The following is a 22,603-nucleotide window of genomic DNA, read 5'->3' on the forward strand; positions in this document are numbered from 1 at the left end:
AGATGTAGTGGTTTGGCAATTAAGCATAGTAGCTATTGCAGGAGTTAGGCAATTGAAGCTAATGGCTCACACCTGAAGGCTATTGTCAAACTTGCGAGGCATAAAAGGCCCCAGAAGGAAAGCAGGAGAGAGAGAAGGAGCTGGAGCAGGAGTTGGAAGGCTGGCTGTAGTAGTAGAGGAGAAACAAGAGGCTGGCAATTCACAAGGAAGTGGGAGCACAGAAGGGACGCCGGAACATGGATACAGATGATTTCACCTGCAGGTTCTGAAAGGGTCCTGTGTTCCCAAAACCTGTATTGCAGAAGCTGTGCAGAGGAAGATGTACTGGAAGTAATGTTTTCGCCATGTGAGCCAAGTCGCTGTGATTGCTGAGCCGTGACCGTGCAGGAGCCCAAGGCCAGAAGCAGCAGGCGAGCGTAGGGGCTCGGGAGTAAAAGGAACTCCCAATTAAGGTGGCCTGACCGAAGACACCCATGCTGGAGAAGGGTGTGGATCCCAAGTGAGCCAGAAGTAGTAGCAGTGGTCGAGGAAGATGGGGGAGCAGAGCAACCTGCAACCAGGTTGCATAGTAAAGCATCATGATAACCTGTAAATCCTTATAGTAGCATGTTGGGCCCAAATAATATCAGCGTACCTTTATTTTCCACATCCTGAATGGAAAACTATAAAATGCCAAAGGCAAAATATCCATTTACCCACTTTATTTTCAGCGCTTTCAGACACACAATAAAAGAGCCGTAAAAAACTCACTTAGGTTTGGAGATTTGTTACAAACCTCCAGCGTGTTGTTATGTATGGTTTTGAGAACATTCAACTAAGGACACAAAAGCGAAGAGTGCCTTGGCCAACTGAAGAGGTCAAAGTGTCCTGTCAGACTTTGCCTGATAATTCAGAAGTACAAAGTAGTGGTAGAGGTACTTGAACTGTGGTATACAAAGTTGTCAGCAGATGTCACATTGAAGTTGGTTTGAGGCATTGGCAAACTGTGGGTCATGGGTGACTGTTCTCATAGTCACAACAGTATAAGGGTCGCTGTTAAAAGAGAAGCAGCAACCCAAAGAGAAGCATCCTGACAAATGTACCAAATGTACTGAAGAAGTCCTAAACAATTGTAAGGTTGTATCTAGAGAAGTCCTGAAAGTACATATGACATATTCTTTTGAACTGAGTCAAATAATGTTGAAGAGAAGACCATTTATCGACATAACCAGGATTACCATTGATACTTTTTCCTTTGCTGGAATTAGAAGGGGATCTTTTCAACCAATATCAAAGAACTGTTGCCAGTGGGCTTTTGGTTGATGTACTTTTACTTTGACTTAGAACTGATAAGAACTGATTCAAGACTTTTTGTTCCCTTTGAACATTTTGAAGTTGACTTTAAAGCCTGGGGAAAGGAGCTTACCCAGAGCTTCTGAAGGTCATCCACATATTGTTTAATTTTGTTTATTATCTTGTGTTGTTTCATATTTTTGTGTATGTTTGTTGTTAAGAGTGTGGGCTAGTTTACCCATGCTAGAGATTGTTCCCTTAACCTTTAGACTTGTTGGGAAATTTCTCGGTAGAGTAGGGCAAGCAAGGCTTTATTTGAAAACATTTACTTTAATAAAATTTCATACTTTGAGAAAACTACAAGCAGTTGTCTGCCTTGCTTTACTGACCCCTCACAGGATGTAGCCACCAAGACAGTGGGCCTCATTACGAGTCCGGCGGTAAACGCGGCGGTAAAACCACCTGGTTACCGCCGGACTCGTATTACCATTCCGCCTCCGTGATTCCCGGAATTACCGGGGCATTACAACCCCGGTTTTCCAGAAATCACGGAGGCGGAATGGTGTAAATCCCCATTCCCATTGAGTCCTCTGGGACTCAATGGGAATCGGGATCATGGAAACACTGGCAGCATCTCGTAATGCTGCTGGTGTTTCCTCGTCCGCCTGCATGCGGGAGGTGTTAAACCCGCCAGGTCAGACCTGGCGGGAACATCACCTCCCGCCTGCAGGGTTCGGGATCAGACAGTCCGGAAACAACGGTGGCGGCGGGTTTACCGCCACCGTTATTTCCGGACCGCCGGGGTCGTAATGAGGCCCAGTGTGATGAATCGCACGATTCAGTCACTTCTCTCCAGTTAGAGCCTTTCCTTGTGAGGCTAGCGAGGTGAGCCCACTATGCAATAATCCCCCGTGGGGTCGCGTTAAGCAGTACCTCACAGGGAGAGACTCCCCCTGAGTGACAGGGACTCTTGTTCCGCAGAGAAACTCCCTAAAAACCTTCCCTCTGATACCAAGGGGACACCATCAAACCAAACCACTGGGTGTTATTGTAATACAAGAATCAAGATTCCCCTTGAAAAAAAATATATCGTAAATACCAAGAAGAAGAAGTAAGATGAAACAGTAATAATGATTACTCCCTGGTCTGGGCCCAATAGTACTGTGATGAAAATTAAACCAAGAATGAAGTGTATTCAATAGAGAGGGAGGACTATGATCCTCTGCTGGGGAGAATCCATCAACCTGTAATAAAAAGAGAAGAATTACCTCTGTTAGGGAGATAGAGAAAGGAAGCCCAGGAGATTCAAATTAGTCAAATTGTGACTTGAACGGAAGACCGAGAGATTCTCCGTCGGGAGGAAGTCAGAAGGTGTCGTCAGCCAGAGGCCTCGAGGAAGTCTGAGGCCAACAAGCTGAAGGGAATCAAACCCCCCAAAAATGAGAAGCAGGCAAGAGCAGTGGTGTGACCCTGGAGGGGTGGACTGGTGAGTATGACAACTACGCTGTGACTGTTGGCGACTTGAAGCCGCGGTGAAGAGTCCAAAGCAGGCAGAATGAGAAATAAATCTGTCTTGACAATGAATGAAGTTGCGCTCCTGCAAACAGATTTCCAAAGCCAACCCTCAAAAAGCAAGATAACGGGGACGACGGGAGACCCGGGAGGGAACACGGCAATAACAAATATTGTCAGCCTACTTGTCACAGTGAATGGCCCGAAGTTAAGAAGAGTGACAAACACTCAGGGACTCATCATACTCGTCCCAGTGAGTGGTCAGAAGAGAAAAACCATTGTGAAACCCATCCTACTTGTCTCAGTCAGATACGAACTGGACAAGAGAATTACTACTAGGTCTACAATATGAATAGCAAGGAGGACGACAATGAGTCAGAAAAGGGGGAGTATGATATCAGCTATAAAGTGCAAAAAGAGTTGAAGAACTGTAGCAACATATAAAATTACGACCATACAAAGAGGGAATCAGTCTCCCGAGTGGAACCAGGAAGAGAGAGACTTTTAGAGACACCGGAGACAGATCTTTCTCCAGGATTTCCAAAGCTAACAAAGTCTGCAATACGATTGGCCTGCGATTGATGATTGACAGCATGGGGAACCAAGCAGAAAGTCCAAGTTTTCCATTTTTTTCCCCATTTATATAGATAAATACAGACAGAAAGCAGACTGATTTCTGTCTGTGATCATGTGTAAAAACCAGTAAAAACAGAAAACGGACAAACTTAATTATAAGTCACCCCTCCTCTGCCACTGACTGAAAACTCTGCATAGCCTTTGAGCTCAATTGCACTATTTGTGTCACATCGCACCCGTCTGTCTCCATGCTACCAACACCGCCAAAATACTGTAACTCAATGATTGAAGAGTCATTGCTATAAACGTCCCCTGCGCCCCCAAAGGCCATACATTCAAATCCTGACAGCACGGACTCATCCCCTAGTCCTTACAATAGCTACATATTCCGCACCATTGACTTCGGGAGGAATTTCATCTGTTATTGCATGGACAACATTGCCACAACATGTTTGTTTTTTTTTAATGTTGGGAGCAGGAGCATCAGTACACCTGGAAATGTGTAGGTCGTTTTTCGAAAGCTAAAACAAAACGAGAAATAGTAAAATCGTGACTTTAAATAAACCAACATGTCACAGTTCATTAATGATTGCTTCCCCTTTTCCCGCCTGCTCACAGATATATTAAAGGCATACTCTAGTAAAAAATGTTATTGTCCCTATGGGTCGGCCATGTTTTTTTAAGGCTAAGTGGGTCGATTTTAGAAAACTTTCCTATGGACCATACTCGAGTTTTCGTCCATTAAACGCACGCGAAAACAAGCACCTGGGAGCCGCCATTTCCTGATAATCCTATCTTTTCCCCGATCGCCCTGGCAGACCTGCTTTTGCGGCACTAAATCAATTCCCCCGCCCCTGAGCCTGACATTATCAAAACATTCATATTCCCCGCCTCTCTCTGTGACGTTACTGTGCTGCGTAGGCAAACGCGCCCAGTCGTCTTCTGCGCGACCCCACACAGAACCCGGAAACCAACACAGATCAACTCACAACACAGCGCGCCACAATTCGGAATATGAAACTGTACTTTAAAATGAAACGGCAACACGGTACATTTGGTAAAGTACATTTATTTGACATTAAATGTTTAGAGAATATTCATCAATTGGCATATGAACTCCGAAAGCCATTTATTTTCTTTTATCTGTATCCGCAATAACTGTTCCGTTTAATCTTGAGTTACGCGCTGTTCCATTATGGCACACAGGGTGTTCATTTTCGTAAAAAGAATCACTTTGTAAGCACGGTGAACCGCAAGGCTGTTCCATCAACTAGGCACTAGTCCAGCCTAAAGTTCGTTATGTTACTTCTAGCCACTAGTACAGCGTAAGGGCATGTGGGCCCTTGGCGATCATTCCCATAATATGGTGATCGTGCTCCAGTTGTTGACACGAAGCTGCAGGTGTCTGCTGAAGAATCCGTCCGCCGGTGTCTCAAACAGGTGGCAGTTGCAGAACGGGATCAAATACCTGTTAAGAAAACAAATAAAAGATAATTAGTCTCGCTAGCCGAACTTCATTAATATTACTCATTTCATTTATTACTGCCGATCAGAAACTATTTGCTTGCAAGGGTAGTTCAATGGAGTATGTCGTTCTCTAACATAAATGCGAAAAGTAACGAGATAAATCGAGGGCAACACACAATGATAAACGACACTCTACATGCATGAGGAATGATATGATATATGATATGGCATTTTTTAACGCGCGTATACTCAAGTGTTTCTAGGCGTGACAAGGCAGGTGGGGAACAAGGGCAGACAGACAACGATCCTACTGGGACAGGTGTCTTTCTGATTGCGCATGGGGAAGGGCTGTACATGGTTAGTTGAATACAATTTAAATAATTGGGCCAGCTGTTGGCAAGTGCAAGGTAAATGCCGGGACAAGGGGCTGAAGGGTACAGAGACAGTCCCGTGGTGCAGGGAAAAGTGGCTGGGCCAAGGAGCGAGATCGGTGACACCAGTGATCATGCATGCCCATGTGCCCACTACGAATAGTTTTAACATCTTTTACAGTCTTCATTCATTCATTTATTCATGCATCCATTCATTAAATCTTCATTCTGGTATAAAAGCGTGTAAAGATTTACTTACATTATATTTGAAATTTCCATTGTGTCTCTTCGTAATGCAGTCTGTAAAACGGACCGTGCTCTTGACAATGATTTTTCGTATACTGACCTAAAACTGAAACTCCGTCTAGTTTCTGAATTTTCTGCCTTATCGTCTCTTACGTTATTGCGCACTCCCTTCAAATGTATTTCTTTCTGCATGGTCCCTGTCTCAAGGTCAAAAAACAATAGACCCTTATACTTCCAGTGCGACTTGTGGGCCTCATCTGTGCACTGTCCTTCGCATTCTTTATTTGCAACATCACGTAGTATAGGCATCTATGAGAACTTGGTTTTGAACCCGTCTATGTAGTGCGCCTCAATGTGCAAATGCGAACTGGCTTCTCTCCCAAATGCCACGGCCTGCTTGGCTGGCGCGTTCTAAGTGCCCCAATTTTTTCCCGGTTGTCTGCGAGCTTTGCAGCCCAAATTGAGACATTTAATTTTTTGCGGAAGGTCAGGGAACGTATAAAGTACCACAGGAGTTGAGTTAAAAGTGAGATTTATTGCTTGTTTGTTTTATTTTTTGCAATACGCAAGCCTCCCCTCCGCTAACAGTGCGCAGCATTTACATTTACATGAGATGAGACATGAGAAAAATATATACATACACATATGTGAGGTGAATAGAGAGAATTCAAAGATGACACCCAGCTTAGGTTTACAGGTACACTGTACAATAACATTTATTTACATTTATTATTCCTGCTGGTGAGGAACATCTAGAAACGTTGTAGATGTGGCGGACGCTTCAGCATCTCCCTGAAAGACAGTACTTGCATTAGTATGGATAACACTAATTATAACTGAAAACAAACACCAGTGGACGATAACTAAGGTGTATATTAATTGGAAAGCAGTAACCAAACATTCGGTAAAATAATTACACGATAGAATAAAACTATTACTTGACATGCATAACACAAGTATGTAGCGGATGGGGGGCGTGGCTTGGATGCCATGTGAAAGGACGTGCCTGAACGGGAGCTCCCGCTGATCCGAACATCATCCGGCTGAATCCGCGCAACGGCCGCTACGATGTGGCATAGACGGTGATGACTGTATATGTGAAGCTCGGCTACACATGTGGATGCATTTTTACACGGGATTGTGCAGCGCTTGTGTACTTAGGAGCCGCGAGAAGTTTTGGTGCCGGAGCTTCGCCGGCAGACAAAATGGCTGCCGCCGCTTGATGTTGGGACAAAGGATCGGGGACCGGGATTCTGGTGGCGATTCCCTCAGTTCACGTTCAGTGCGATCCAGCGAGAGCAAGCCTGACTGGAGGTGGCCGAAACTGTTGAGCCCGAGAGAAGATCTTCGAAATAGAGTGGCGGCGGGGGGACACACTGCCCCCAGGCCTGGGGCCTAAGCGAGATCGAAGGGACGCTCCTGATCGAAGATATGTCGAGCAAGCTCCTGAGGGCGAAGAATAAACAGCCCACGCTCGACGAATTTGCCAAGACGTCGCCTGGCACCGAGGGGACCAGGAGCAAAGAGAAGGCCCAGCCCAAGGAGATGGCCGCAGGAGGAACGAACCAGGAGGTCCTGGCAGCAATCGCAGATCTGAAGGCGACATGGGAGACCAAGCTCCAACTTGCGGTGGCCGAATTGAAAACTGCGATGGAACTGCAGGTTGGGGCGGTACAGGAGGACGTGAACCTCCTGAGGCAAGATGTGCGAACCCTGGCCGAGCGCACAGAGACCCTGGAGAAGGAGATGGGCCCGACTGTGGCGGAATGCACCGCGCACAAACGAGAGATCCATGCCCTGGTGCAGAGGGTAGGCAACCTGGAGAGCAGGGCTGAAGAGGCAGAAGGTCGGGCCCGCAGAAACAACATCCGGATTGTGGGCCTACCGGAGGGAGCTGAGGGCCAGAATCCCACAGATTTTATTGAGACCTTGCTGCTGCAGGAGATCACTGGAGGTGCCCTAACGCAGGGATTTGCAGTGGAGAGGGCACATAGGGCCCTGATCAGAAGGCCACCGCCGGGTAATCCGCCCAGGCCCGTGATCGCCAAGATCCTCAACTACAAAGATCGGGAGAAGATCCTGGAACATTTTCGTAAAGGGGGCACCATACGGCGAGGGGAGGCAACCATCACTGCTTACCCCGACTACACTCTACAAGTGCAGCGCAGTCGGATGAACTTTGGGGCGGTCAAGAGGCGCCTGCGGACGGCCGGTTTCAAGTATATGTTACTCTACCCAGCCAAACTTAAGGTCTTCTTCAAGGCTAAGACGCTGTTTTTCGACACCCCTGAGGAGGCCATGGAATGGCTCGATGTGCAGAACTGCCCTCAGGAGCCCGATGAGCAGATGGCGGACGGAGCAGGGAGAGTTAAGTGAAACAGTGGGCCTGGCTGACTTTCAACATTTGGACTGGAATATAGTCTTTGCCACTTTGTTATGGGGATGCACTTTTTAACTGTTCTGAACATGGTCCGCGAGCGCGGATACAGATGTGTAGGGGGCGTCCGGGGGCCGTTTTATTCGTACTCCAGTGTGTGTTTAGGTTAGTCACTGTGTGGGGTGTGACACCCTGTCGGGTTCTCTACACGGGCTTCCGAGGAGAACCGAACACGGGGATGCCTGAGATCCAGGGATGGAGCTGGGCAGTTGGTTGGGTTAGGGGGGTGGGGGGTGTTAGCTGTTATGTGAGCCTGGGGAAGAAACTGAGAAGGGAAGTAGTCGGGACTGGGGGGAGGCGATCAGACCAGAGGGGGAAGTGGGAACTACGGATAAATCATGGGAGACCTTAAGGTATTAACATGGAATGTTAGAGGGTTGAATAGCTACCTGAAGCGTAATAAGGTCATGTTGTATTTGAAGAGGCAGAGGATAGACGTGGCCTTGTTACAGGAGACGCATTTGACACGGGATAAACTTGAAATGGTGCGGAGAAAATGGAGGGGGACAGTGGTTGGATCCACATTCTCTGCGTATGCTAGGGGTGTGCTGGTTTGGGTTGCACCACATGTCCCGTTCAAGCTCTTGGGGGAGGGTGTGGAGGCGGACGGGCGGCTGGCCATGGTACGGGGGATTGTGGAAGGTAGAGTTGTCTGTATCATAAATACTTATGCGCCCAACCAGGACACAGCGACTTACTTTAGGACACTGTGCGCGAGGCTCGGTGAAGGGATGGGGAGCACAGTAATCTGGGGTGGAGACTTTAATTGTGTGCTTAACCCCAGGGAGGACAGGTCGGACGACAAAATGGTAAGGCCCAGCCCAGCGGCCAAGGTATTGCAGTCGCTGCTAACGGATTTAGGCCTGGTAGACTTGTGGAGAGTGAGACACCCGGGTGGGAGGCAGTATTCACACTATTCGGCTCCGCACCAACTGCACACGAGGCTCGACTACTTTTTTGCCACTCCAGACATTCTTACGGAGTGTGAACAGATTGACTATAGGGCGAGGGTCCTCTCGGACCACTCACCCCTAATCATGCAATGGCAGCTGCGCCCCCCACGTGCGCGGATTCCAACATGGCGCCTTCGGGCGGAAGCGCTACGGGATCCAGTGTTCAAGGAGGACATGAGGGAGGAGATAGTCGCGTACTTTGAGTCGAACACAGGGAGTGTCAAGTCGGCTGGTACTTTGTGGGAGGCTTTTAAGGTGGTGATGAGGGGAGTTGCTATCGCGAAGTCCAAGGGATTAATGGGCGGAATCCTGACTGACCTGCGAGGGGCCGAGATCGAGCTGGAAAAAGAGTTGGAGAAGGGTGGGACTGATATGGAAGTAGTTACTGAACTGCAGCAGCGGTGCTCAGAGCATTGGGACAGACTTTGTAACCTGAATTATACGAAGTACATCGAGAGGTTGCATGCGGGTGGGGACAAGACAGGCAGGCTCCTCGCTTGGCTATATAAGAGCGAAACCCCTAGGGCTCCGATCCGATCGGTCATCACCGAAGGGGGTGCGGAGATCGATACGCAAGAAGGGGTAAATGGGGCATTCGCAGAATACTACCAAACATTGTATGAGGATCGGGAAGGGGGGAGCCGAGAGGAGATAGATGAAGTACTCGTGGATATAGGCCTGCCCAGAATCAGCAATGAAGAGCGAGAGGAGATGGATGCTCCGATCACTCTGGAAGAGCTCAGAGAGATAGTGCGACAGCTGCCCACTTGCAAGGCCCCGGGGGCGGACGGGTTCCCCAGTGAGTTTTATAAGGCGTATGGGGAGGAGGTACTCCCACCCATGCTGGACATGTTTAATGAGGCGTTTGAGCTGGGACAGCTACCAGAATCACTCAGGGAGGCGGTCATAGTGCCACTCCCCAAGCACAATACACCGGGACACGGTTGCGGCTCCTATCGACCCTTGTCGATGCTGAACCAGGACAGCAAGATCCTCACAGCCGTCTTGGCGGCTAGAATGAGGAGAGTGATAGGCAAGCTGATTCATCCCGACCAGACGGGCTATGTCCCGGACAGGAACATTACCCACAACCACAGACGCCTACACAGGGTGGTCGAATGGGGATGTAGCAAAGATGGCGAAATGGCGATAGTGGCGCTGGATGCGGTCAAGGCGTTCGACTCTGTCCGTTGGCCGTGGCTGTTGGCGGCACTGGATCACTTCGGAATGGGGCCAGGGTACAGGAGGTGGGCCGAATTATTATACAGCGCGCCTCTAGCCAGAGTTCGTACGGGGGCAGTAGTGTCGGACAGATGGCAGTTGGGTAGGGGCACCAGACAGGGATGTCCTTGGTCCCCAATGTTGTATATCCTAGCCCTCGAGCCCTTGGCAATTTACCTCCGGCAACAGTATGACCCGGTGGGCATAGAGGTGGGGGGGAGAGCCATCTGATATCCCTGTATGCTGACGATATGTTGTTGTACCTCCAATACCCTGAAGAGAACTTGCAATATGTCTTGGAGGTGATGGAGAGGTTTGCTTGGCTTTCTGGCATAGCGGTCAATCCTCGGAAATCCACTCTGTTCCCGCTGGGCGGCTATGTGGGGATACCGGCTGAGAGGTTGCCAGTATTGCGGATCCCATGGGCGACAAGCACCTTTCGGTACCTTGGCATAGACGTATACCACACAACCGGGGAGGAACACAGGCACAATACTGAATTGGCAGTGGGGAGGATTGAGAAGTGCATGAGGTTTTGGGAGAAACTACCCTTAGCGATGATGGGCCGGGGTGCTATGCTTAAGATGGTCGTGCTACCTAGGCTGCTGCATTATTTCAATAACATTCCATACATGATACCCAAGGGGTTTTTTGCTAGACTACATAGTGTATGTAGAGATTTCTTATGGCAGGGCACGCGTAACAGGGTCGCATTGTGGAAATTGCAGAATGCTTATGAGAAAGGCGGAGTGAGGCTGCCGAACTTTGAGGCCTATTACGTGGCAGCGCAGCTGCAGTATGTGGCCAAGTGGCTTTCGGACGACGAAACCCCGGAACACAGACTGTTGGGAAAGGACTGCTCCCCCTTCTACCTGCGAGAGATTATTTGGGTATCCAGCACATGGATGAGGGGGCGTCCTAAGATGCTAGCGCTGGGCAGGAACATGTGGCGGAGAGCCTGCCGGATGATGGGGGATCCCCTGCCGTGCATGCCACAGCTGCCGCTGGTTGCCTTGGCAAGGGAAGACGGACAGCTTAGGGCCATCCTGCGAACATACTGGGAGTCAGTGGGGCTGGTCACTTTGGGTGACATTTGGCAGGATGGGGCCTTGGCGGAATTTGCAGACCTAGAGGCGGGGGCGGGGCTGCATGCGGGGCAATACATGACGTTCCACAGAGTGGTCCGGGAGGTCCGGAGCACTTGGCCCGAGACCACATTGGCTGACGAGCCGGATGCGACGCTGGAGATTATGTATGACGCATCCGAGGGCGGGCATGAGGTCTCCAGGTTGTACGAGATGCTGATGGCAAAGGGTGGGAAGGATTTGGGGTACCTGAGGTTGGAATGGGAAACAGAGATGGGGGCCCCGATGGCGGATGGGCAGTGGGAGCGCGCCCTGGGGTACCACAAAAAAGTATCGAGGAATGCCAGGTTTAAACAGATACAACTATATATCACGCATAGGGCATACATGACCCCCCTGAGAATTTCCAGATTTCGAGACACTGGGCGCCAGGCGTGTCCCAAGTGTAACGCAGAGAACGCTGACATGATTCACATGTTCTGGGCCTGCCCTGTGATTGCAACCTACTGGAGTGAAGTGGCGCGGAAGCTGGCAGGGAGGGGCATCGTACTTAAGATAGATTCGGCCTGGGCCTGCTTGCTTGGAGGGTACCCCAGGGCACGCAAGCTTCGGCACGTGGAGAAGCTTAAAGATTTGGTTTATGTGCTTGCCAAACGCAGAATAGCCATGGGATGGAAGAATTGTCAGAGGCCACGGGTGGAGGTATGGTGGCGTGACCTCCAAAAATGGGCTGCCGCCGAGACGGCAGCATGGTGGGAGGCCAGCAGGGCGGGAGGGGAGGAAGAGGTGAGCTCCCTCACGGCATGGAAGGTACTATTGGCTGAACTGTTTAGCACGGGGTCGACCTCGGCTGGATCTGAGAGCGACGAAACCCCACCACACGGAACGGACAATGATGGTGGACACCCCACAGGCTCATAGGGGGGAGGGAAGGGGTTTGTTAAGTTAATTCTGTTCTGTTTTTTCTTTCTTTTCTTTTTCATATTTGTTGTTTGGCCTTTGTTGTGGCTTGATGTGTCTATTTATGTCTTGTTGCATTGTGTGGTCGTTACAAAATAAAATATATTTTAAAAAAAAAAGTATGTAGCGGATTAGCCTAGTAAGATTACCTGATACGCGCTAGAAGTGGTTGATAACTGCGACCACGTCAAGGATGTAGAATGTTCTTGCTTCAGATTCAAGGGATAGTCAAGAAGTTGTAAAGGTCAATCAATGATTAATAATGAAATGCCAATATAAAAAATAGCCACGTAAGCAGACAGAATACTTGAAAAATGCTCAATACAGCACAGTTCCCTGTTCCCATATATATACATTGCGTTTGTGGGTTATGAAATCGAAAAAGAATATATTGATAAATGTCATTATTCAAAAAACTATACACTCATATCAATATCGAAATTATTACAAGGGATAGAACACCTACAATATCTATTAGTCCATTCGACTACACACTACCGCAAGGCCTAAAGCTAAATCCGGACACTTGACTCACCGGTGGCGGAATGTGGACGAATAGAGTGGGAATAGCGTTTTCGAGCAATTTCCGTGTAGTTCGCCGTTTATTCTTCTTTGTTACCCAAGAAGTTGTGTACATGTCCAAGTAAAAGTGTCGGCTGCAGATGCGGTATCGATCGCCCCTCTTGTCCTCTAAGACTTGTTGGACTCTACTTTCCAGCTCATCCAGTGGATATCCGCAATGTCTGACCCATTCTCTTATTTGATCAACAGTTTTCGGGAATACATGCATTGTAGTTCCTTCAGATTTCGCATGGGTCTTCGAAGGGCAACCGCTAATCGAACAGGCAGGCATTGTTGATGAATCTGAAAAGTAAATATCGACATTATTATACAATCTTCAAGAATAAAGATTTGATACAAAAGTAAATGAATCATACAATGATCAATGCAAGGTTTGTTTTGGTCGCAGGAACTGTACCAGTTCATTATGTGCGGCTTAGTATTTGCATAAATTGCAGAAATGTATAAATGATGTGACTAAAATCTGAACATGTGACTCATCCCTTGGCTGTTCTGTATTGCACGAGAATGAAACATGCTTACATTATAGACTGGACCCCCAAAGGATGCCATTCGATGACAATAGACACAGAGGAAAATAAATAGATCTATTGATAGCATAGCAATGGAAACTCTAGTCAATAGCAATGAGACCAATGAACATAGCACTATTGTGTACTCTACTCGCAAATAGATAGAAATTTAAAAATCTGCGAAATATGACTAGGATACATGGCCTTACCTTGACCAACAAACAGTTGGATTCAGCAAGCAGAGCAGTATGTTGCAGGAGAATAGGTGGATGGCCACAGGTAGCACACTGATGGGTTTGCTTTAAGCGGTCACAGAAGTTCACGGATAGCACGACGACGACCAGATTAGCGTTGATCTCAGTGGTTCCAGGTAACACGTTCAGGAGTTGACTTGCAAAGCACAAGGATGTTCTCATGAGACATATCAAGTGGTTTATAAAGTATTTGGAACAGGGGTGTGTTGAATGACGTATGTATGTCGTGGTCTTAGGGGGGTGGCCTGCTTCAAGGGGAGGCCTGGCTGGAGACACGGGGTCTGAGGAGGCCATGTGAACGATGGCCCCTTGGCGTGGGACACCTTTTGAAGTGTACATGTGGTTTGGCACCTTAGCCGTTTGCGCCCCGGACAGCCCCCCATGCCAGCGAGCATCCACCGGCGCGAACCGCCTTTGATAGAGGGGGGTGGGATGGATGGGCCTGGGGCGTGCAGATAAGGCACAGGAAGACTGCTGAATGGAGACACACTTATGTGGATTGCAGGTGGGCGGCCTGCTTCAAGGGGAGGCCTGTCTGGAGACACGGGGTCTGAGGAGGCCATGTGAACGATGGCCCCTTGGCGTGGGACACCTTTTGAAGTGTACATGTAGTTTGGCACCTTGGCCGTTTGCGCCCCGGACAGCCCCCCATGCCAGCGCTCATCTCCGGGTGCAAACCGCCTTTGATAGAGGGGGGTGGGATGGATGGGCCTGGGGCGTGCAGATAAGGCACAGGAAGACTGCTGAATGGAGACACACTTATGTGGATTGCAGGGGGGCGGCCTGCTTCAAGGGGAGGCCTGGCTGGAGACACGGGGTCTGTGGAGGCCATGTGAACGATGGCCCCTTGGCGTGGGACACCTTTTGAAGTGTACATGTGGTTTGGCACCTTGGCCGTTTTTCGCCCCGGACAGCCCCCCATGCCAGCGCTCATCCCCGGGTGCGAACCGCCTTTGATAGAGGGGGGTGGGATGGATGTGCCTGGGGCGTGCAGATAAGGCACAGGAAGACTGCTGAATGGAGACACACTTATGTGGATTGCAGGGGGGGCGGCCTGCTTCAAGGGGAGGCCTGGCTGGAGACACGGGGTCTGAGGAGGCCATGTGAACGATGGCCCCTTGGCGTGGGACACCTTTTGAAGTGTACATGTGGTTTGGCACCTTGGCCGTTTGCGCCCCGGACAGCCCCCCATGCCAGCGAGCATCCACCGGCGCGAATCGCCTTTATATGAATATACAGTATATCGCCTTTATATGAATGATAGTATATCGTTGCTTATCAATAACAAATGCCACATAACGCAGATTCTTGTGAGCACAGACCCACACTTCAACCAGTGTATTATAGTGGCCAAGACCCGAATGCCTGTATAATCCAATGGTAATTGATAGTATAGATATATGTGATTCATTTAAAAAATCGAGACAAACGTTGTTAAAATAAATGTGGTGTTTTATTTTGAATCTTATTTTCATGAAAAAAAAAAATTTGAAGACTTTAAAGGTTATACAGGTCAGGTTGCAGCACAGCGAGAGAAAATCCCCTGTACTGACCGCTGTCACTCGGGAACGTGTCTCTAATGGCACGAACGGCACAGGCGGGTATCACTCGTCGAACGCGGTGTCCAAGCCTCCCGTGAAGCCACCATGTGTAGGAACGATAGGCCACCAGCCTGTACCACCTGTGAAAAGGAATGAAACAAACTGTTTTTAAATGACCCAGATAAGTTTAATAAATGTTTGTTGTCAATGACAATTCTTGTAACTAATGGCTTTTTACACGGACAAATGCTATCTAGACAATGCACACTATTCAACGCCTTACATGCGTTACAATGATATGTAGATGTAATTTTGGATATAGTAGAAGAACATGAAATAGGAGTGGCATGACAAGCAGAGTATACTTACTCGTTACTCGGATTACGAGGACGAACAGTTGCTCGAAGTTCGTGCATCAGCACCATCAAGATTCTCAACACGGCCCGTGTGAGGCAGGCTGCCCTGAAGTCTGGCAGCTCGGTGATGCATTGCGGGCGTGGCTCGCCTTCCGAAATGTAGGCCAGGCATCCCGAGTTTTCTCGGCAGCAGCAGTTATCGTCCTCGGTTGGCATTAGCTCGCACCGATTGCATGTGCACCAGGTGGAGACGCCGTCCATGCGACTAGGCCCAGGCTCTTCATCTGTTGAATCGTCCTCCCAACTGCCGTCCGAATCCCCATCGTTTTCGCGTGCTTCCCTTTCCAGTAGTTCCTCCTCGGTATACTCGGGCTCGTACATGTAGGGCATTATTGTAGCCATTGTGTGGTAAACAGAGTAAAATAATTTAGCGAGATGGTACAGGTGTTCACACGGGCTACAAGCGGCGAAGGTAGCTGACCAGAGCACTGAAACGAGTCACAGAATACTCAAAGTAACACAGAGAGAGGAATGGAATCGAAAATCTGCTGCTGTGTGTTGTGAAACGGTCTGTTTATACTTATTGAGGAGAGAGGCGTCCTGCCATTTCCATGGCGACACGTCATTAGCTGAAGCGCAGCGAATGTTGACACGAGACGTGCTTTGGCGTTGGGAAATGGGCGGTACGAGTCTGCTGATGTCAGGCTCAGGGGCGGGGGAATTGATTTAGTGCCGCAAAAGCAGGTCAGCCAGGGCGATCGGGGAAAAGATAGGATTATCAGGAAATGGCGGCTCCCAGGTGCTTGTTTTCGCGTGCGTTTAATGGACGAAAACTCGAGTATGGTCCATAGGAAAGTTTTCTAAAATCGACCCACTTAGCCTTAAAAAAACATGGCCGACCTATAGGGACAATAAAAATTTTTACTAGAGTATGCCTTTAACGCTGACATTCTCCCTGCTTATGTTTCTACGGAACTTCTGTGCTTTGCGGAAAGGGCCAGCTTTAAAAATGACTATTTCCATAGAGCACACATGAACTGAACTGTCTGTCTCTTGGCGCTTCGTCATTATTACCTAAATCAAGTGTGCACATGTTATCGAATTCTGAAGGAAGAAAGGCTGTTTCAATTCATTAGAGATCCCCCCACCCCATTCTAAACCTTCAAGTTACACAACAAACACTGGCATCAACCTTCTGTGCTATCCTATTGGCCAATACAGTGGGCCTCCTTACGAGTCCGGCGGTAACTGAGACGGTAAAACCGCCTGGTTACCGCCGGACTCGTATTACCATTCCGCCTCCGTGATTCCCGGAATTACCGGGGCATTACAACCCCAGTTTTCCGGGAATCACGGAGGCGGAATGGTGTTAATCCCCATTCCCATTGAGTCCTAGAGGACTCAATGGGAATGGGGATCATGGAAACACCGGCAGCATCTCGTAATGCTGCCGGTGTTTCCTCGTCCGCCTGCAGGCGTGGGGTGTTAAACTAGCCAGGTCAAACCTGGCGGGAACATCACCTCCTGCCTGCAGGAGTCGGGATCAGGCGGTCCGGAAACAACGGTGGCGGCGGGTTTACCGCCGCCGTTATTTCCGGACCGCCTTATTTGTAATGAGGCCCAGTGTCTGCAAACTGAACTCAGAAATGGCCGCCGAGCACACCGCAGAAAACATCAGCGGCAAGAGCACATACATTACAGAGGTGCTGGGAAATTTTGCACCAGTGCAGGGATTTTGGGGTGCGTTTGCACCAATCAACTAGAGCAGCAATGACTAGTGCAAAGGTGATATTTTACACGCTTTCATTCTGTAGAAATGCTCGGCACTGATGCAAGTTTCCTGTCACTGGAGCATCTAGCCCCCCCTATAAGTAACAATCTTCTCAAATGGCTGTTCACTTGGATAGGGAGGTGCATATACCTCAATACTATAGCGTTAACCACCCGTTCCAAGGGCTGGAACGGGTGGTTATGTCCCGAGGCCCAAGTTAAAGGCCTGCAAGGGCTTTTAACGGGTGGTTATGTCCTGGGGCCGAGTTAAAGGCCTGCAAGGGCTTTTAACGAGGACCCTGGGACGTGACCACTCGTGCCTAGGGTGGCTAACTCTTTGATGGTCTTTCACGTGACACTTGTCCACAAAGTTGTGATGACGTCACGTCATTCACATTTGGCCCGCCCCTTTTTTAATGTAATTTTTTTTAATGGATCTTAATTCCTGGTTTAATTGAAATGCAAATGGTTTGTCCTTGGGAGGTGATGGTCACGTTTTTTAACGGCAAACATGACCATCAAGACCCCAGGAACAAGGCTTTAGCATTTCAATTAAGCCAGGTGTCGGAGCGTTACAGCTCGACCTGCAGGCTCAAAAGGAGCCAGGGCCGCAGAGCTGCCCAGGGAAAGAAAGCAGCGGGCGGCAGCGCCATGCCGTGTAAATGGTCTCTTCAGTTTGCAGAGTGACTGTGCTGGAGGCAAGTTGTTCTGAAGCAAGTCGGGACAACCTGCGTCCCGCACAGCCACGCTGCAAACTGCGGCACAGAGTCCCTAATTGCGGGACAATCCCGCGAAATCCGGGACAGGTGACCACCCTACTCGTGCCAGCCCTTGTAACGGGTGGTTAACGCTATTAGTGCCCATACCGTAGGCTGGGACAGGGCTAATGTAAAGTATTTTCTTTTCGTGAACATGTCTCCTCACGGTGTCCCGTTCATGGAAAGAAAATTCTTTACTAAAACGGCCACCATGGATTGGGAAGACGGGGCTCCGTATGGAGCCCCTCTTCCATTTCCATTGTACCTAAAATAGACATGCGGAGAGGAAGCAGCAGCTATTGCAGTGGCCAGAGGCAAGTGGGGATGGGGGAAAATAGGGACCGCTGATGGGGAGAAGATGGCGGGCAGGGGAACCAGCCATCAGGTGGCTTGGAACGCAGGCTAGATTGGTAGATTCAGGCAGAGTGTTCTACCTCCTGATTGGCTAACCCCCTCCCCGCAGGGTGCTAATATACAGTATTATATCACAACCAACTTAAAAAAGACATTTCTGTCTGATCTAGCCATCCCTTAAGCAGCATCTTTTTAATCATCAAAATCCACATTTCCCCCACTTTTGTTTCTCAGCACTTCGACCAGTGTGGGCAAAGCTTTTGCAGTTTTATACTCTATGCAGCCTGGTGTGAGGCATTCATTGTTTTCTTCATTCCGCTGCAGGGTGGTCGAGCGCTCCTGGTGTGGGTCGCCAGGGGAATGGTACCCATTACCACGCCTCCATTTTCCTGTTAGGGAAAGGGGAGGGGTAGGCGTTAGTGTACGTTGTTGGCAGCACTGGTGGTGGGCTGGGGAGCTCTCAGCTCCACGCTGGGGACATGGTTGGTGTTAGTGTGTAGCATTGTGTGTGCATTGTGTGTTGTAGGGTGGTACCGCTTTCCTTGCCGGGGGGCTGGTGTTTCCCCTTATGTCGGGGCTCAGGCAGTATTGGAGGCAGTAGGGGGCTTTTTCCTGCTGCCTCCCACACTGTGCTCTTCAGGGAGTTTGGTTTTCTGATGATGATGGGGCTGCCACATTGGGTCCCAGGAATGGCGGAAGGTGGGGCAGAACAGGAAAAGGACCTTCGCGAAGCCCTGGAGGTCATCAGCCCAGTTAGGGCAGGCGGCCTGAGGGGGTTTGTGGGTAGCATGGAACAAAATTCAAGGAGGGAGGTCAGGAAAGCGGAGAGGAGAGTGAAGGGATAAGGCAGAGAGAGATGAAGGCCCGTGCGGTGGGCGTCTGCAAATGGGGTTACGCTGCAGTCCTGGCGGCTTCCGATGGTAACGAAAAGAGTGGAGTCAGAGAGCGAGTGGACAATGGGTCGGTGAGCTAGGCCTCCCCCACTTAAAGTGATGGTGCCCAGGGATATAGCCCTGAGTGACACTGCCTGCCTGAAATGAGCGGTTATAGGAGAAAGGAAGGGAGTAAAACAAGGGGAGAGAGTGGAGGTGGGGTCCAGGGGTGTGGAATGTCCCCCACGGGACAACTTCGGGGAGCAGAGGCATTAGCAAGGTTGCGGGGGCAGGGAATGGGTGGGGCTGTTACCTTACTACCAGAAGGACCCTCCTCACCAGGACAAGGAGCAGCCAGGGATCTAAGTGTATTGAGAGTGGGCTCCGGCTATGTTTTGGAACGGGGCGTGGGAGGCTCAAAGGGGAATTTGGGACATAGTTGACCACCACATGCGAGTGTTGAGGGCAAAGAAGACTGGCCAGGGATGGCAAAGTCAAAGGGGTCCAAGATGGCTCCTTGCTGGAGAAGTAGGACGACTGAGAATGAAGGTACGAGTGTACGGCTGACGATTTGGGGGTGTAGGCTTGACTCCGTAAGCTCATGGGTCTATTGAGGAAGATGGCCGCAGCCCAGAATGTGGGGCTGTGGCTTAAGCTGACCTTTGTGTGGAAGCTGATCATTCCTGGGAGGACTTTCTGTGGGAGATTGGCATGGGTGAGGGTGAGGGCCAGCGAGCTGCATCACAGGAGTAGGGTTACAGCGGCCTTGAAGGAATACCTGAGAGTGTGGATGTCCTTTATGAGGGAGTAGAATGGTGTGCTATCTGGCGCAATGAGGCCCCTAGGGAGTGAAGGGAACAGATGTTTGCAGATGAGTCTGGTGCGGGGGGTTGGATTGTACTGGCAAGGAAGCTGGTGTGGCCAGAGGGCTGGTGGGCCTAGAAATTGAGTATTGCTTTCCTTGAGTTTTTCCCATTGGTGGTGGTGCTGGCAGTAAAGGAGAAGGAGTCGGAAAATAAAAGGCTAAACCTCCACACTGGCAACAGGGCGGTAGTGGCAGTGATGAAGATGTAGCGAAGGAGGAACGGGTGTTGAGGTTCCTGCAAGAGGTTGCCAGTCCGAGAACATTGTGCTCAGAGCTAAGCAGGTTCCTGGACTGGACAAGAGAGGAGCAGGTGCTTTGTCTCATTTGCGGTGGCAGTGGTTCCGTGGTCTGGTGGCTGATGTGGGGGAATTGCTGTAGGAGGGAGCACTAGGAGACTGAGGGCGTGGACGCTCATTGAGGGGCTGTTGGTCTAGTCACCCGTGGCGGCCTAACCATGGACGGGCTATAGCAATGCGAGGATTAGGAAAGGTAAGGGTGTGGTAACATTTCTGTTGGAGTTGATGGACAGGGAGATGTTGAGGTCTTCCATAGCGGGGAAGATGGCGGTGGTCCCCTATTACAGGAAATTCTGTTGGAGTTGATGGACAGGGAGCTGTTGAGGTGTACCATAGCGGGGGAAGGTGGCGGTGCTCACTTATTACAGGAAATGGTTTGGGGGTTTCTGTTGGAGTTGATGGACAGGGAGCTGTCGAGGTCTACCGTAGCGGGGGAAGGTGGCGGTGGTCGCCTATTACAGGAAATGGTTTGGGGGTTTCTGTTGGAGTTGATGGACAGGGAGCTGTCGAGGTCTACCGTAGCGGGGGAAGGTGGTGGTGGTCGCCTATTACAGGAAATGGTTTGGGGGTTTCTGTTGGAGTTGATGGACAGGGAGCTGTCGAGGTCTACCGTAGCGGGGGAAGGTGGTGGTGGTCGCCTATTACAGGAAATGGTTTGGGGGTTTCTGTTGGAGTTGATGGACAGGGAGCTGTCGAAGTCTACCATAGCGGGGGAAGGTGGCGGTGGTCGCCTTTTACAGGAAATGGTTTGGGGGTTTCTGTTGGAGTTGATGGACAGGGAGCTGTCCATGTCTACCATAGCGGGGGAAGGTGGCGGTGGTCGCCTGTTACAGGAAATGGTTTGGGGGTTTTAGGCCGCCATCTGGGGAAATGGGTTGGAGAATGTTGGATGGAGGGGCCAAGGACAAAATGGCAGGCAATATGCAGAAGACGCTGATAATGACGGTATCCGTATAAATGATCGACTATAAAAAATCGTAAAGAGAAATTACCGAATTGTTTTACCTATATTTTTCAAAATTTTGGGTCGTTTTGGTTCAAATATAGGTGTAGAGTGGGGCAAGGGTGTTAGTTAAGGTAGTGGGGTGAGAAGGGTGCGGGTGGGGTCTGGGCGGTTAGAAAAAAAAACAATGTGGTCATTTCTACGATTTTTGACATTCGATCATTTAATGGACATGTGATAATGACTGGTTACTCAAGGGGCTGGGATGCTGAGGGCTGTTGTCTGTCGGATTGGGAGTGACATGGGGGCGGCTGGGAAGCTGAGGGCTGTTGTCTGTCGGAATGGGAGTGATAGGTGCTCAAGGTGTATTTCTTATGGAGGATTTTTGGGGCATTCCGGGTGTCTGGATTGGTCGGGGCGAAGGGGATTGGTAAACTCCAGTGATCCGAAGGGGGGACGTGGAAGTAGGGGTGGACACAAGACAGGGAAGCGGGAACGGGGATCGGAAGGGCAAAGGGGCATGGGTTGGGTGACTCTGGAGCTGGGGCAGTGTGCCCAATTAGCGTGTTTCAAAGGGGGATCAGATTAAGGGGTACCGTGGTTGTTTTAAGGTAAGCACATGGGGGGGGGGGGTAAAAGGGTAGCAGCAGGTGAAAGGTGTAATGAGGAAGGTGCTGGGGATGGTCGGTCTGGCGGGGAAAGGTTGTGGGAACCATTCATTTCAAGGGTGGTTGGTGTCAGAAGGGAATAGGATGGGGTTGTGGGGGGGGGACTTCTAGAAGCTGGGTTGGGGGGTGAAAGTTCAGAGCCTACAAGGGGGAGCTGGGCGGGTAAAAAGGGGTCGGATTATTCATACCGCCCTGGTTGGTTTTTTTCTCCGCTTTTTGTTTGATTTGCAAGTGCAGCCATAAGCAGGGAAGTGGGTGTCCCGAAGATCTGAATTGGGCGGAAGCCATGGTTTAAGTGGCAGGAAACCAGTCTAAAAATGCGGGCAGCAGCTGAGGGCAGCTACAGGGGTTGCATGGTGAGGTGATCGGGAAAGGGGAGAAGGTGTTGGGGCAGCGGGGGTGTGGGTTAGGCAAGCAACCTCGAGCCAGGGCAGAGGGATAATGTAAGCGATCCCTACCCCAGGCTGTGAACTACCACGGAATGGGGGGTTATTAAGCTCCATATGGCGCAAACGCTGTCATTCTCATGCAAAAACGCACGATGGCACATCATATTTAATAATAATAATTTTGCATTTATATAGTGGGACTGGGTATCTGAGAGCTGCTTAGCATTAGCCACGGTTTGTGGTGATCATTTATCGACCTTGGAAAGATGAAAGGCTGAGTTTGGCCCTGCCGGGCTTCGAACCTGCGTCAGCAGACTCTGCACAGATATCAAAGCGAGCGCTC

This window comes from Ambystoma mexicanum, chromosome 11 (assembly GCF_040938575.1).
Source record: "Ambystoma mexicanum isolate Mex_15411 chromosome 11, UKY_AmexF1_1, whole genome shotgun sequence".
In the NCBI taxonomy this organism is placed as follows: domain Eukaryota; kingdom Metazoa; phylum Chordata; class Amphibia; order Caudata; family Ambystomatidae; genus Ambystoma; species Ambystoma mexicanum.